The sequence below is a fragment of the Ambystoma mexicanum genome, chromosome 8 (genome assembly GCF_040938575.1).
Source record: "Ambystoma mexicanum isolate Mex_15411 chromosome 8, UKY_AmexF1_1, whole genome shotgun sequence".
Taxonomy (NCBI): Eukaryota; Metazoa; Chordata; class Amphibia; order Caudata; family Ambystomatidae; genus Ambystoma; species Ambystoma mexicanum.
The window spans coordinates 33,923,361-33,929,049 of NC_090929.1; positions in this window are offsets into that span (position 1 = coordinate 33,923,361).

Genomic DNA, 5,689 nt, shown 5'->3' on the forward strand with positions numbered 1-5,689 from the left:
GGGAAAGCCAACTTGGAAGCGGACAGGGTCAGCAGCTTGGGGGCGGACAATTACAAATGGCAATTGAACGACCAGGTGCTGCTGGAGGTCTTCAGCAGATGGGGACACCCTCAGGTGGATCTGTTTGCCTCATGGACGAACAGGAAGTGCCATCAGTTTGTGTCTTGGCAGGGGCTGGGCCCCTGCTCCATGGGCGATGCATTATAGATACAGTGGGACGGCTTGATGGCTAATGCCTTTCCTCCCACACCTCTGATCCCCAGGGTAATCTGCAAGATAAAGGAACCTTGTCACCTCAGCATCATCTTGATAGCTCCTTGGTGGCCGACGAGATTGTGGTTCTCCGAACTGCTCAGCCTCAAGGACAAACCACCCATTCCCCTTTCCGCTGGGTCCATCACATCCCGCACCTCAGAAGTTAGCCTTCACAAAGTGGTTCCTGAGCAGAACACCCTCAAGCACCTGAGCCTATCGTGGACGTACCTGGAGTTCATTCAGGACGCCAGGAGCAAAGCTACCAGGAGCCGATATAAAAGTAAATGGAGCAGGTTCTGTCACTGGGCAGAGACTTTAAAGACCCCCTTAGGTGCATGCTGGATGATGTGCTCTCATTCTCGGCACATCTTGCGCACTCAGGCATGCAGGTGCACATATGTCACACCTATCTGGCAGCCATAGGGACCTACAGAAATTCGGAGGAGGAGTTCTTCTCTTGCAACCCATTAGTCAAACTTCTGGCGTGCTTGTCCAGGCTTTACCTGCCCATCAAGAAGCCACACCCCATGTGGGACCTCAAGGTGGTGTTGGGCACCTTAGCACACAAACCGTTCGAGCCAATGGCGTCCACCGACATCAGGCTGGTCACCATTAAGACAGCTTTGTTAGTGGGCCTCACCTCTGCTCGCAGAGTCAGCGAGATCCAGGCTCTGGTGGCCTCAGAACCCTATACCACTTTCCACAGGTATAAGGTGGTCCTGTGGACTCACCCGGCGTTCCTACCTACGGTACCCTCCCCTTTCCATCTAAGCGAGGAAATAGTCTTCCTATGTTCTTCGCTGACCCCAAGGACGAGGCTCAGAGAGTCTTGCACTGTCTGGATGTCAGGTGCGCTCTGAAATTCTATCTGGATAGGACCAAGGGCTTCCACAAGGCAGACAGACTTTTTGTCACCTTTGGGGGCTCCAGACCCAGTTATCAAGCTTCCAAGGCTTCTATTGCACAGTGGATGGTTGCAGCCATCAAAGAGCCCTATGAGGGCCAGCACAAGCTGCCACCAGCCAACATGCACGCTCATGCAGTGAGAGTCAAGGCAACGGCCATCACATTCCAGAGCCATATCCCTTGGCAAGTCATAAGCAAGGCGGCCACCTGGGCCACCCCTTCGGCTTTCTGTAAGCATTACTGTTTGGATGCCAGCTCCAAGTCAGACGTGGCCTTCGGACAGGCAGCTCTAAGGAACTTATTTGCTTAAGGAGGGTGTCCTCTCCACCCCGGGGCTACATTCAGTTGTAATCGCCCATACAGTATGGAGGAAAGGGGACAGGACGTAAGAGTAATTATAAGTTACTCACCAAAGTGACTAATGTACTCTTTATCCTTAGTCCCCTTTCCTCCATACGTCCCACCATCCTCCCCCCCTAATAATACTGGTGTCATTAGGCAATGTTAAATATTGTCGACGCGTCAATGGGGACGAAGGTGTAGCGCCAGTCGGCGGAGTTAGGCATGCGCATGTTCCCAGGGCCGCACCCCTACGTGCCTCTAAATTTAAAGGGGAAGAAGGTTTTTTTGGTGAAAAAGTTTGTCTCCGTACCTAGGAAGGGACGCCCATGCAGTATGGAGGAAAGGGGACCAAGGACTAAGAGTAAGTTTAGTCACTACGGTGAGTAACTTATCATTTTTGCTGTAATAGCTTGGATTCAGGGTGGCAGAATGATTTGTCAAGGCAGTACGCATTCAAATCACCTCCCAGGAAAATCCTGTCATGATCCACACTTCCACCCCAATCAACGTACACCTCGTTGATACTTGGGAAAATGTCTTGAAGATCAAGCTCCCCTGGAGGGTTATATACATTGATGAACAGAATTTTACAATGTACTATCTTGCCTTGCAGTTTATTTTCGACTGCCATAATGTTACTGCTATTGGTGCTAGTGGGAAGGAGTTTCAAATCAATAGATTGCCTAACTCCAATTATCAAGCCACCCTAAGGCCTCCCCCGGATACCCTTATTTGCCAGAATTTGGTGGATTACAAAGCTTTCAACATGTACTCTATCAATTAGCCAGGTTTCCTGGCAAAGAAACATACCGTGCCTTAATAGTAGGGGGAAGGAACCTTCTTGAGAGAACAGATGATTGTTGCCGCTAGTCTTCCAACTGAGGATCTTTAAACCTCAGGTTGAGGCTTGACACTGTTGAGGCAAGAAACGTTTCAACCATTCCCATCCCTGTACATTTGCAAAACTCTTTGGTGTTTGTGCTGTTGCAGTATTTTTGGTTACACTACACTTTGGTGTTTGTGCTGTTGTAATATTCTTGCTTACACTGAAAGTGTTACTCTCTTTAGTGCATTTTCACAACAGGCAGATGGTAATACAACAGGAGGCTTAATATCGAGTTCATATCCTAATGCACCAAAGGTAGACTTATGTGGGCGTATTAGGGCAACAGTATCCGGGAGACACAGTACAGTCGTGTCACTTTCCTTCCACCCACCTCAATCTGCTGAATAAAATCAAACTCCATGGAATAATAGGTATCCTGAGTGTAGGTGTCTTAGACAGAAGCCTGAAGACCTCAGGCCTGTTTAAATATTTTACCCGATGTTTTGGATTGAGTGAAGCAATAGAAAGTATTAAAGGATCCAGGGCAGTAGGACTAGATGTTTCCACAAAGCTCTGGTAGTGTGCCCCATTGGCTACTTTGTTAGCTGTGATAGTCATGCTGTCTCCTGCCTGCTTCGCTCCACCAGTTGGGTCTTGTGTGGCAGCGATGGCCCGTGGTGCATTAGTTGTGCAGATTTCCTTTGACCCAGTATGGTTGCATCAGAGACTTACCAACTGGTAAGGGTCCCAACTGATTTTTGATTCCTTGCCTTACGACGCAGCTCCCTTCTGTTTTTTTTTACTTTTTTTTTTACTTTTGCATGGTTGCTGCTATTGTAGAGTTCAATGGTAGATCCTCTGTACCCGCTTCTAGCGACAGTATGAAGGATGCATGAGTGGCCTGCTCCTCCATCCTTTTCTTTGAGGGTATTCAGTCTTTGTGCAACTTATAAATAAGAGGGGAGCCCTCGTTTTCTGGGATCTCAGCAGGTAATTTACAACAAGGGGTAGGGTCATCCCCTGTCCCAACTATCTCTACACTATTTGAAATAGACTTCTAAGTGGGTACTAAAAGATTAGCTGCAACCTGTTTCTGATCAAGTGTATCTGCTAAGCATTGAAGCATTTTCCCTGCTGCTTGTGATCGTCGTGGATACTTCCACACATCTTCAATAAGATCTTTACTGCAAAATGCAAAGTACCTGTATTAAGGTTCACAACAGTACTCTCAATGCTGGTGTTCTCCATAGTGCTCTGATCTATAGTTTCACTAGAGGGAAGATCTGGCTCTGTAGAAGGGAATAGATCGGGAGTCAAAGACATTTGAGAGGGCACATCAGTGTGCTGTAGTTGTACAGCAAGGGGAGGAGGAGAAAAGCTAGATGCAGAAACTTCCTCCCTGTTGGAAGTTGCCATGTTGTATGAGACCCAAGGTGGTTGGATTGCCCCTTGCAGTGAATAACATAAGGCTAAGGGAGATCTATTGTTATCAGTCTCCGTGACAGAACGATTACTGCCACATATGGCGTCCGGCTCTGGTAGAGCAATTAATATACCCAGGCTGCTCTGCTGTAGTGTGTTACTGCACTATATCTTGATGTGTGTTTTCCTGAAGTTCACAGACCTTGTGAAAATAAACTCTTATATGTCCTCAGGTCGTTTTTAGGTGGTTATTTTGCAGCTACTTTGGAAGCCAGTGGGGCCTGGGGCTCAATAGCCTGTTTCGTGCTGGTAGAGCGTGAGCAAGTTTTTGTTTCTTTGCAAACCTTTGGGTTACGTAGATTGTAGCCCTTTTGTCTGCAAGCAGTCTTACTCGACAAGTTTACTGTATTACAATGAGTCAAGTTTCTGTAGCTTCTGCACGTACACCGTGAAATGGAAATTCACAGAAATAGCGAAGAAGATAAAATTGCAGGTATAGTCTCACTTACTGCTCACTTACTGCTAGTGTTTTTTACCTAAAATCCAGAGCCGAGGAGGAAGGACGTTTAGTATGCCGTCCCTTGGCGAATCACCGGCAAACCACTTCCTTGCACCACTTTACCGCTGCACATACTGTGTTGTGGCCAGGATATGAGGCTTTTGCAGTTGTGAAAGACACACCCCCAAAACAGTAAGCATTGAAGAGTTCCTTACTCCAGACACCGGCAAACCACTTCCACACACCGCTTTACTGCTCTGGCTTATGTAGGCCAACTTGTCGCATTGCAAAGAGGAGTCCTTGTAACTCACCCACCTTGTAACTCCCCTAAATGTTTTGTTTGGGTATCCTGGCATTCAAACTCATCTTATGGTTGAATCAGCACAGGCAGCAGAATATTTAGAGCCTGTCCCAACTGCTGGAAAAGCACTCCTATCACAGTGTATTACATTTGCAAACATCCGGAGCTGCTGCATCTGCTTCTGGTTTTAAAGACCATTCCAGTTTGTACATTTGTAACAGTTCTGGTTTGTAATGATATCATACATCTGGTGCTGTCTGCATGGAAGCCCATTGTACCCATCTTGAGTGTAGTGCCTTCGCATTTACAATACTAGACCCTGGAGCATGCTTCTAACTGCATTGACAGTGTGTTTATGTGCATTACTTTTACAGCCAATGGGTGTTCCTTCTGCAGTATTATTTGGACTGCAGCCATAATCTTCTCTTCTGGAGCAAACTTCTGCTCTGGAATTATAGAGACATATGAATACTATGCTATGGGATTTGTCTCTCCATGGTTACATTCTAAATATGTAAATGCATTCAGACCAAGAGACAATGCCACTAAGTCCTTATCCATGTGTCTGTCCTGAAGAGGACTACTTTGAGTCATTTGCTGATAAACGTGGTGCAAAATATGTGTGTGCGCTTCCCCTTCCAGCCTGATGGACAGAGGTTAGGCTTCATCAGGTAATATGGTGGTTTCAGTAATGCTGCATAATCTGCAACATATGAAAGTCCAAAATTGAAAAGGCCAAGTATGGCCTGTAACTGTGTAAGTGTATGCAGGCTCTGCAAGTGTGTGCATTTCTCCAGGAAATGAGGTGCAAGTCCCCTTCCCTCGTCGGATAATAAAAATCACAGAAATATCATTTCTCCATGCTTTTTTGAATAGCCTTTAGCTGCTAGTGTCAGTATGACCAAATCCACTGTAAGAGTGCAGAAGTAAGGCTGACACAGAGGGCTCATGTTGATTATTAGAAACGTGTATTCAAGTATAAAAAGGAAAAGAAAACATATCTCGCCCTAACTCTAACTAAAATAACTAGCGTCAGAATGTCCAAAGCAAAAGTCCCAATGTCAGAATCCTAATTCTGTCCCTCACACTCTAAATTTAATCTAAACGAAGAAAAGGGTCTTTCTATGCCTTCCCCTGG